Genomic DNA, 12,246 nt, shown 5'->3' with positions numbered 1-12,246 from the left:
GCACAGCACTCGCGGATGCGTTTCACGATATTAAAAGTAAATCCGTTTTAGACGGTGATTCGACGGAAATCTACAATCGATTGCTTGATTAATATCTTCGTGGCTACGAAAAAGATCGCTTCTCATATATTCGTATTCCCACTGTGTACCGATCTACTTTCGGCTCGAGCGCGTGTGAAACACGAGAAACGCTTATATCCCTCTCCTTTTCTTCGATTGTTCTTGCTTGATTATTGAAAGCTCGCGAGCTTTCGCGATGATTTCAAGGGGACGATTTTTACAGGGTGCAATTTAAACGAGTGCGAAATTAACAGATACGAATTAACTTAATTAAAATAAGAGTGCTGCACTGAGATTACTATATATGGTTGTGGTTGGTTGTTATTTTTTAAATATTGGGAAAATTTTTGTTGTTAATTGAAACGTGAGATTTTAATTGCTTCAATTTAATTGACGTATTATAAATTGGAATGAAGTCAAGTATACACCATGCCAGATGAAAGTAAAAGTCATTTCATGATCCACTGTATTTCGTATATCAACGAAACATAGAAGCATACCAATCTTCCCTGTTTCATAGTTTCGTTTCACGTTCCTCACCATTTTCCTTATGTTTCTTTCTTCTACATATTTAAACTGTTTGTCCTCCTTTCGGATGTTCTTTCATGCATTCTTTGAGTAGCCTGCTCTTCAGCTGTCAAATGATTCTACACCATCTCTCATTTACGTTCTCTTATTCCGATTTTATTTTTCCTTGAATTCCCATTGTCATAACCCAAATACACAGACTTATGGAGAATTTTTAAAATTGCAAAACGAAAGGTATTACATTGACAATTTTACCTATTTTTCTGATATGTTTAAAATCTGATATGTTTTTCACCTTTTTCACGAAACTCGAAGACAGAAATCGAAGAACAATTCGAAGGTTCATCTGGAACAAATCTAACGAATCTAATCAACATCTGTGGCTTAAGAATCGTTTGCACTTTCCGAGGAAGCTCGTAAACCTCAGTTTCACAGTTGCATTTTCTGTTTGCCATACAACATATTGCCTCCTAAGGATTTCCGCACCCCCTCCTTCCATTACTCGGTGTTTTAGCAAATTGCTTGCACTCGCTAACCGAAAGAAGTGCAGGAAGATAGCGACAACAGTCATTGGTTAAGAGAAAAGAAAAAGAGGATCGGTGAAGAGTATGGGAGGTCTAAAGATGAGAAGAAAAAAGGGAGGGAAGAAAAACTGGCAAACAGTCGATTCTGCTTTTCAGTAACGCTGAGAAACGTTCTGAAATTCAATAAGTCTCGAGCGCACTTGATCGAGTTTGATTTGGGCTGAGTGCAACGAACCGAGCCGAGGTTTTAAGGACAACAATGGCTCGAAATGCAGCTTGTTAAAATGCACACACGAATGAACCAAGTGGAACGTAACAAACATGCATTGCTAAATAAAATCAGGAGAAACCTTGAAATTTATTGCGACAAAGATTCACGAATTTTTCATTTTGTCGAATCTTTATAATATTCATGAACAAGTTTCTCCCTTTGAAAAAAAATTTTTGTACAGTTTCTATTCTTATAGATTTTGGAAGATAAACGCATACGTTACGATATAGTGAAAAATATTTTTCTGACCTTAATGTCCGTATGACATCATTCTAAGTCATGGGGTTAAAAGTTACAGAAAAAAAATGTTCACAACTTTCTCGTTGCCATCGAAGACAAACGTTCCAGAAAAGAGTAATGTTTGTTGAAATCACCGCAGGAAGCATTTGTATTCCAGAGATAGGTGCTTCAAAAGCAACGGCGACTACAAAGAGAAACGTATGAAGATTTACACCACATCCCCAAGGAGATCGAGCTCAAAGCTTCAGGAACGTTTTTCCTTTACAGGAATTTGTTTCGTGAATTCGATGAAATAAGAAGAAAAATATATTTGTGGTACAAAGGCAATGTTACGTTCCTTTCGAAGTTCATTCCTTTATCCATCTATTTTATTTTCTCTTCTAAGAGGGATGGAAATTTCCCCCAAAAAAATAAAAACTATTTTTATATGTTATAATGAATTTTCATTTGCACAAAAATTCACGATGTACCGCGCGCTAAAAATCAGATAGAAAGGAAGATTTTAAACTTTGTTGTTCGATTATCGATATCTCGTTTAGAGAGTGAACGAAGAAACGAGCTCGATCATCGAAACGGAACACATAAATCCGATCGGAACTGGCTGGGTTTAAACAGTACCGAACAAACCCCTTTTATTTTCTTTCGTTTTTCGTTTATACGATGCTGTTTCAAGAAGAATCCAATACCAGGCGTTACATTATCCACCACCCCAGCAAAAGTTATGGGAAAGCGTGCAAAGGTGTACGATCTGTGTTATTAGTATCGCGAAGCTTCGATCTTTGTTTGCTGGACGATGAAACTGGAAAATCGTACCACCACCGTTCCGTTATTCTTCCTTCGACGCTGCTTATGATCATCGAATTGACGATGCAGTCGATTCCAACCGATTCCTTTCGATTCCCTGATACACGATTGTACCAGATTCTTTTGAATCGTACGGAGGAAATTTCTTTCGGAATATTTCTTTTCTTCTGAATTGTATAACCATCGATATATCCTTTTGCAAGTCAAGGCTTCTTACGTTCTTTCGGGGCTGTATTAGACAGTACCGTCTGGGATATTGAGAAACGTTGAATTACCGGGACTATTGTTGGTCGAAATATTTATTCAGTGAATTATAAAGCTCTTAAAATATATATTTATGCGCAACGGTAAATCAGTACAGGCACACTGGAAATTTGTTTTGTCATTTGGAAGGTTCTAAAAATATATTTTTGCACTATGATCAGAATTAAATCATAAAACAATGGTATTTTGTTGTTTCTTATATGAAATTCAAATCTGAAGGATCAAACTTCTTCGTTCAAGTAAGAGCGGAGAAAGGTAAAGAAAAAAGGATTCGTCTACATATTGGAACGGCAAAGGTATCGTTGCTAACGCTAGAAATTTTTCCACTTTGCAATTTAATATCATCGAAGCTTGCGACAGATTCTTCGTCATTGTGCTCGTTCCAACGTCTAGAAAGGAAACTCAAAACGAGAAGGACACATCATTGGAAGTTTCACTCTGTAGGAAGATGGCATGAAGTTTAGCCGATAAAAAGGCAAACTTGCCGCGAGAAAGTTCGCCACCAGGGAAGGAAACATGATTTCGTTATGCCCCCATAACGAGTTTCTATTTTACACCGGATTGTTATGCTGATGAGCCGGCGTTTAACGAGCCATCTGCATGTTTCAATTCCGTGTCAATTGCAACACAAAACATCCGATACAAAGTTTTTATCTTTTTCTCTTTTTTTTAAATTTGATTTCATTACAAAGGTTACAGATATTAATTAGAATAAAATTAAAACTACTTTTTAAGTTCTACACCTCATGCTTTTTTTAAAAATATTTTTTTTTTAAATTGCCATCAACAATATTTGAAATAATTAAAATGTCATTTATTGCTTACGACGAAAATTGAATTTTTATACAGGCTAGGGTACTTATAGAGTCCAGAGTGGAAACTTTCGTGAAGAAAATAACGATTTAAAGAAACAGAGATTCGAACCGGTCATAATCTATTTTCAAATGCCACTTACGAAAGAAACATCCTGAATCTTTCCACACTGGCCACGATGTCTGAATTACAATGAATCCAGATTACTTTTCGCATCAAAACATAGAAGAAGCTAGTGGAACGAGTTCAGAAATCTGATTTCACGATCGTGACCAAAACTTTTGAGATTTCCCATTTATTTAGAAAATTGCATCCTGAAGCGTGTACGAGAGTAAAATTGTATAAAATCAAGAAATACATTGAAGAAGGTATTGATATATCGTGTAACCGAATCGTGAAAAATAGCAACTATTCGTCCACTTATCGCCTCGAAAAGAATAACATTTTGAAAAGCGACAGATTTATTCGTCTTTCTCGCGACAGATACTATTGATTCTCACTTCCCAACCATCCAGAAATATTTCGAATTTTTCATCGACAATTCGTGGCTATGAAAATAACGACGGAGAATCTGTCTCCAGTATAATATTTTAGAAATAGCGAATTTTGAATATGGATATCGGTAGAAACCTCGCGAACCATACAGAGTTAAATTAACCCCAGCGATTTTAAAATTCCTATTAAAATTTATATTCTGAAGCCCGTGCAGAAAGTAAATTTATGTTCTATTCAACATTTACAATTCTCTTTTACTGTACGTATAAAAAAAAGACAGAAAAACATTGATAAATATCTCTGTCTGGTCAATAAAATGTTAAAACGAACCATCCACTTTCACGCTTCTCGGCTTGGAGAAAATTTTTCGTGGAAAACACGAAGCGCGGATTAAACCACCCTTTAGCCTTATTAAAACTAATCCCGGTAAAGTTTGCAGCCCTGAAGCGAACATCTTAGCGTAGCAGGTATTTCAAGGTAGTTAAGACAAGCAATGATTTTATTCGTCTGAGAAACGTTGATTTAAAAGAAGTACAAAACGCCGTAAAGTTTTTGTTCAAACTTTCACAGTTTGGTACGTGAGAGATCCGAGTAAGGGTTTAAATTTCAAGAATTATTTTTAAATAAATACATTTTTCTAAATCTTATTAGAAGCAATTTAATTTTCATAATTTTCTTAATTAATCGCATTATCGCTGGAGTTAACACTCTGGTCGACAAATTCGTAGATGTGGCTGGAACGACGTAAAATTGAGAGACTCCTAATCCTCTGTTTCACGAGGCATTTGCATTTATTTACCGTAGCTGGCGCGGACGGCTAAACTTTATTCGAAAGTTCCGAAAGTCCGTAGTCGGTGCACACACGCGCGGACGTATTACGCTCTCAAAATTTCCTAAGTGCATCGAATGGATTCAGCGAGCGTACTTTAAGGGACTTACTTTTTCCATCCTTCTCTGACTCGCGGAAAAAAGTAGATAGTAAAAGTTTCGCGAGCATCGGTATTGCATAATTAATCAGCGAGATCCTCTACAACATCGAAGCTCAACGATGCTTGAATCATTAACTTATCGACGCTCTATTGCTCTTTAATAATAATAACAGTAAAAGAAGAAAAATGCAATTTCACTTAAAAAATCATCAGTGATTTTAAAAATTTCATTAGGAAAATCGTTTTTTTGGTTATTGTAAAATACGAGGACGGCCAGTTTTTGGAGAAAATCATCAGAATTGATGGTGTTGGACTATTCAGAGCTGGAATTTCGTAGATCTACTAGGACGTAAAGAGAATCAGCAGAAGTTAGCGACGATGTAACGTCTGAAATTCGTGTCCAGCATTGAATTTCATGCACGCCGTTTCGGAAGGTTAATGCGCGAGAATTGCTTTGAAAGTGAGAACGTTATGGGGAAAATGAAATAAATGGAGTCCGACTGAAACGGAACTGTTTAAACGACTACTCTCCTATCCGCTCGCGGTTAGTCAATGAAACTTCGCCACGTTTCCTGGCCAAATTAACAACTGATTTCCGTGGGAATTTGTTGATCTGCTAACTCGTGATTAATTATCATGCTCGACGAAACGAACAGTTGCCACGGAAATTCAGTAGAATTCGTGCGTTCCTTTTGAATTCGATTCGTTGATTCTTTCAAAACTGTTTGATTCCGGATCCGTAGACGGGATTTTAATTGAAAATTTTATATAAATCTTCGTTGTTTCACGGTTTAATTGATATATACACAAAGGTGGATCATAAATTATGCGGTTCAGTTTGCCTTGTCAAATTGGACCCAGAAATAAAGTGGATACAGTTTTTAATTTCTACGGAAACATTTTATCCCGTGGGGAATTAAAAAGTGTCCGTCGTACGGACTTGTTAAGTGTTAGATAAAATATAACGACGGCCCGTGCGAAACTTCTCCTCGTTTGCATTTCACTATATTTCTCCTTAATTTGCATTTTAGTCGCATTATTCGAGTCTGTCGGGCGAATTTTCTGTTTCGCCAGGGAACTCCTCGTCGCTGACTTCCACGGAACGTTGTCACTTGTTATCGGACAAAATGACAGTGTCGGTAGCTTGTATTTGACTTTGAATAAAGAATACTTGAGAAGATATATTGTACAGCGTGATGTAGGGACAAGTTGCATGACCAGATAATTCCCTTACACGAAAATAAATCGAAATTGTGGAATAACAATTTCTAGTTTCGGGCTTCATTTTTGAGGAAATTGAGTTTGAAAATTTTCCCAATTCTAACTTTTAATTTTTTTTCATTTTGACAAATTGATATTAGTACTAGATTGGAAAGCTTAGAACAGGTCCCTCTGGAAACTGAAAGCCGGGGTTGAAACCCCCTTAGACCTTTCAATAATTAAAACAAAATATTGTTTAAAATTGTTAAGTCTATGTTAGAGAGCGTGATTCGCAGCCACGAAAGTACAGTCAGGCACGTACGTTTTTTCCACAAGGCTACGATGTTACAATTCCGGTAAGGAAATTTAATTTCCGCAATAACCGTAGTCACGTAATTTCCTCGAAAGATTATAACATTTTCTCGCACGTTTCAATTATGTTCCATAGAATTAGTGGACGGCATTAAAACGCACATATTCCACGGCGTCTGCCGATAATTTGAAGTCACGTTGCCTCGCACCGGTATAATTAGAGTTGTGTTCGCGTTCATTTTCGAGTTTCGTTTAATTTAAAATTCATACCGGTACCCCTGGCACGCATATTTTAAATAAATTTTGTTGAAGGCACTAATCATTTTCTACGTTCATTTAAGATAAATTTGTTACAATTTATTATGATAAGAGGCACACGTGCGACGAAATTTCTACGCCTGTTAATCTTGTGTAGCATTTCGGAACGAGTGAATTTATTTATTCAGAAGAATTTAATGAGATTTCACGTGTTACATATGAAGATCATCATAAAATTAAAATTGACAGTAATTTGGGCAACCCTTGGCCCTTTTCCGTATACCATAATTAAATTGAATATAAAAGAAAGCCTTTCCAATAATTTTCAATTTTATCTTCTTTATTATACCTATCCGCAATTCATTGGAAATCAGAAATTCAGTATTTGTGGAAATGAATTTCTTTCTAACCTCAAACGGATCGACATTTCTGTTTTGAATTCAACCCACCTTAATCTCGTTTACGACTAACAATAAGACGACGTAACATGGCGAAAGAGACGTGTAATTTATTGCAAGTAAGCGTATTTTCATACTCTTCGTACCTTTCCCACTCGACTCTTCGCTTGAGAACACATGAATATGTAAGAAGAACAACGTTCAATGTTCTTACCTGCGAAATCTGTATTCAATTCCTAGGTTAGTTTCCGCTTTTGAAACCCGAACAGCATCGACCGAGTGAAACTTTGCAGAATTTTGATAACTGCAGCAAATTTGCTGCTCAGGAATCGCTGTAATTTTCCAAGTCTTCGCCTAGAGGTTTAACAATATTTCAATTTATGGTACAATCTCTAAACCCCGCCGTTAAAGTTCAACTTACGATGCAATTTTGAAAACAGTCCTCCGTTTTAGACTTTCACTTGAAAACTTTATTTATTTCATTCAGCACATCACGCATTCTTATCGACACAATAATTTCCTTCGATTTGTGTCACTGTATAAGTATCGATATGCTTCTGCAAAGAATTGCGTTGGAACTATCGAATTTTGAATCGACTCTGTGAGCCACGTTCGCGTCATATGCGACCAACGATTACTCGAACTCCCAATAGTGTCGCGAGTGATCGCTATTGTCGTTCCGCGACATTGTTGTTCGTCTCAGGTTGCCATTTTCATCGCGTCGTAGTTTTTTTCTTATTTACGTTCTAAAACGTGCCCTGCCCGCGGCAAGATCTCCGCTCGTTTCGCGAACAAGATCTCCGTTCGCGGACAATCCGCAAGATGTCCGATTCGGGGAGTGCAGTGGCACGTGGACAATCTCCGTCGAATCAACGTTCTGGCGGCGTGCTTTGACGTTTTGTATTACTGTACAAGTGTAAACCATTGACGTTTAGTGCGCGTTCCGTACTACTGTACATGTTTTAAAGTGAAGAGTTCATTGTTCAAAGTACATTTTGTGCCTCACTCGGCGTCTCTCCACCTCCAAGTGCTCGTCTTCCCGAGAAGTCGGCGATTTCACGGACATCGACTCGCGCTGTGCGGATCCGGTCGCATCGAACAGGTAAGGTGTTAAAAAAATTGAAAAATGGTTGATTAGTGTCGTTTGTTTGAAAATTTTGATGTTATCAATGTTGGCTGTTATGAACATGGTATATGCCGTTTGAAGTTGTATCAAGATGGTGGTTCTTATGCTAGCCAGCGACGCACAGCGTGACGTCATACGAGTGACTAGGGAACAGGAAACTGTGTACACTCTGGCTTCATAAAGCAGCTTTATCTAGATCGCCGTTGAAGTCACGGGCCGAAAGTACAGGCTATTAACTCGCGAACTCGGTGTGAGAGAGCTGTGTGCCGACGGGGGATGGTTCTGACAACCCTCTGAGAGATGTTTATGCTCATATCAGTCTATTAGCACCGACGTGTTCAACGCTAATAATTGCCCTAGCGGCGCCAATCATCGTGTTTGCTCGTATTGCGTCGAGTCATGGTAAACTTTATCTGTTTGCCCAAAAGCAGGTGTTCTAGTCGTCACAATAGATACGGTTATCTTAGTTTGCGACAATTAGCTGTTTAGATAGCACGGATGTAGAAGCAAAAATTAGGGAATATTAATCCTTAGGCTTAGGCAATTAACAATTAAAAATTTCAAATATTTCATGTTTTATTTCAATTTCTTGACGTTACACTAAATTTGAATATTCCCAATTATTGAATCGTATAAATATCCTATTACTATATGGAGCTATTAGTGGGATAGTTTTAATTAATTAAATTCTTCAATCTCCTCGACGTATCCAATGATCAATTATACAAAGCCGGGTATTCAACGATGAATCTTAGAATGCTATATTTAAATTTGACTAATGAAAAATGAATAGCAGGTGTGATATTAAATTAACGACCATTGAATTTCCGATATTCCATAGTTGCATCAACGAGCTATTTTGAAGTACATTTTTGTTGAGTAAAATCATGTATCCGTAGTATCTACGAAGATAGTATATTTAGCTCGGTGAAAAAGTTTTGTTCGTAAAGTTGGTTTGGTTTTAAAGTTGCAGCAATTCTGTGCGACGATAAATCTTCGGTTTCGGTGAGAAGTTTTTCCAGGGAATTAGGAGCCGACTTAGGCCTCTCGAAACTTTTCCTCGATCGAGGATAAATCTCAATTACCTGCAGAAACCTTATCATGAATTAGATCTATTAGCAAGAACGAATCTAAAATTTTCGACTGTACGAAGAAGTGTGATTTATGACTCGGAGCTTTCTAATTACTCTTTCATCTAATTATTTCACAATCAAGAGAAGAATCATTAATTTTTATATTTGATACTATTACATTCTTAAATTTATCATTGTACAAATTAGAATTCAAGTAACGTGCTTGATTTTAATTTTAATCCTTTCGTGAAATTTTAATTAGCGTTCTAAGATCTTGTTGAGCCACCCTGTACATACTGCATAATTATCAGACAAATTTTCCCCGTACAGTGTTTCAAGCAAGCAAAACAGTGTTTGCTTACAGTGCAACTCTAATAGACTATTTAAAAGCAAAACCACGTTGGCCAAGTTTTGGACCGATTGCAATTTAAACAGTTTGCTCATGTAAACATACTCGTTGACTCGTGATACTTTAAGCGATCTAATTTCTCGGTTTGTCATATTTTGATAAGCCTTTTTGCCTCGCAAACAATTGTACGTACTAGAAACAGGAAAGCTTAACGCTTTAAGAGGAACACTGTTGCTGGATATTTGAGGAAGCGCTTACCACGGACACGTTAAAGTTTAATCCTTTGAAAGGATCATGAAAAGGTCGACGGTTAGGTCCCTAGTGGTTTCTGGACACCATAATATAATAGTTGTTGACAGTTAGAGACAGTTGTTCCTGAAAACTCACACTGTGAACGCTAATTCCTTCTCTACCAACTTTACTAATTCCTGTGTATAAAATTTAAACACAAAATTGTCTATGTTGCTTGTATTCACACTTTAATTGAAGCATCTAACATTGTTGGTATAGACATGAAAAACTAACGCAATATAAAATTTTATCGTGCCCCATTCACACCGCAACTATAAGAAAATTCTCTGCCAATTCTAAAAAGTAATTTTTACTTAGAAGATTAAAGAAAATTTCCCGCCACATTTATCCGAAACAACTGGATTATCCGCAAAACTCCGAGTACAAATATGCGCTCGTGGTCTGACTTTCTTGTTCCCATTACGTGTCGTGAAAACTTCTCTAAAAGATCGTGCAAGGCGTTCGGTTTCTTTTTTCTCCTGTTCCCAAAGAAAGAACGCACCCCGTCGCTCGATCCCGGTGAAAACAAACTCGCAAAGTCAAAGTTTAATCCCCCTGAAAGATTATGGGGGCTTCGGTAGTTCTGCTATCACGTAACGAGTATCTTATTGAGAATCCTGATGTCGTTGTTGCAGCTAGGCTCATCCATGGTTCCATGAAACTTGAACGTCCTTGTTTTCTTCTTTCCTTTCGGACATCATCTTCATTGAACAAAACATATTTCCCAGATTTTATAACGATCCTTGAACTTTGGCTACCAGAATCTTTTCGAACTTTCTTCGATCAATCAATTTAATCTTTCTTCGATTAATCTTGGCAGTAAGAAAATTAATCGGTGTATGGTACACTGATCCGAAAGAGGGAAGAAGTTTTCGTTGCTTTAAGTTCGTTATTGTGTAGCACAGAATTCTGTCGACATCAACACCGCGTGAAATTGCTAGCCACTTGAGAAACTATTCTATCATCCTGTAAAGTCAAAGTTTAATCCTTTGTAGAAGCAGATTGCAGGGTCTGTTATAGACGCGTAGATTATAAACGTTGTTTGTCCAATTTGCATGACATTCTGTGCTCTTGTAAATCTTTGCTTAAATATTTCATGTAAAGTCTATTTAACTCGAACATTGTCACGATTCAGATTAAGAATCTTTCGACCACTTTTGAAATAATAAGCAACACGTATGGAATTAATAATCCCAGTGCACATAACACTTGATTGCCTCCCCGTTTATTACAGTAGGTATGCCTTAGAGCAAGCATTCGTGAGTCCTAATGCTAAGTCCCGACGTTAACTAGTTATGCAGTTGGTGGGCGATTATCGTGCTGGTGGGAATCGAAACGGGGATGACCATTAAGTTCAGGATATGGAACACCTCAATTGTAAACTTCATTAGACGGTGTATAGTTGGTTTCAACGGGGATGCTTTTATCAAAAGCCAAACAAGAAAATTAATTTATAATACTACCTATCAATTAAATAATCCTGTTAAAAATATACGTCACTTGAAAATACTTATAAACCTCGCTAGAATGAGTTGTTGATTAGAAATTAGAAAAGAAAGGAAGAAATTGGGGTGGAATTGGTTAAGAAAGCTACAGACACCTATCCGAGTAATAGTTAGCAGAGCCTAATGGAGTTGTTCAACACTTGGTGTCACGTTATTTCCCGTCAGCGGGAGGGAGAGGCAGTTGCTCAGCAAGTCTGCTGGTTGCACGAAGAAGAAGGAGGTCAGCTCGTCTGGCGGGTGTTGGTCGGTTGTGTTAGTTTGCCGTTGGCGAAGGGAGGTTGTCACCGCGGGAACCTGGGACCGAGGAGACATTAATTACTCTTATCTGTGCAAACAGTAGGTCCGTTACAGGCAACCGAGGTCGGCTCCGGAGACTCGGCAACTCGTCCGGTTAGTTGCGGCCTGCCCTCGTTCCGCAAGCTCTAAAACCGCGTCGCTTTCAATCGCGCTACACCCTAGCCCGAAGATACCAGCCTTTCGACCCTGTGCCCTGCCCATCCCTACTAGGCTCCTCCATTCACCGGCATCAGGCTTTCGTGCCACGAAATACGAGGCTTGCCGCAGTTTAACGAGCCGAGGCTTGTAGGCGGGCTAAGCTGCAGCCGAATGGCAGAGGACAGCTATACGTCGACACGAGAAAGGATTAATTATCAACCCTTTGCCCCTTGAATTTTCACTTTGATAAGTTCTTTTTTGTTTAAGCCAATTAGCAAGGTGGTATAGGTTTTGGGTCTTTGGTTGAAAGCTTATCCATCATATACTGTCCTTTTGTTTTAATTGTCAAGCAATTCAATTAATATTTTATA

This window comes from Osmia bicornis, chromosome 6, assembly GCF_907164935.1.
Source record: "Osmia bicornis bicornis chromosome 6, iOsmBic2.1, whole genome shotgun sequence".
NCBI classification, from domain to species: domain Eukaryota; kingdom Metazoa; phylum Arthropoda; class Insecta; order Hymenoptera; family Megachilidae; genus Osmia; species Osmia bicornis.
This window is presented reverse-complemented; position numbering follows the sequence as displayed.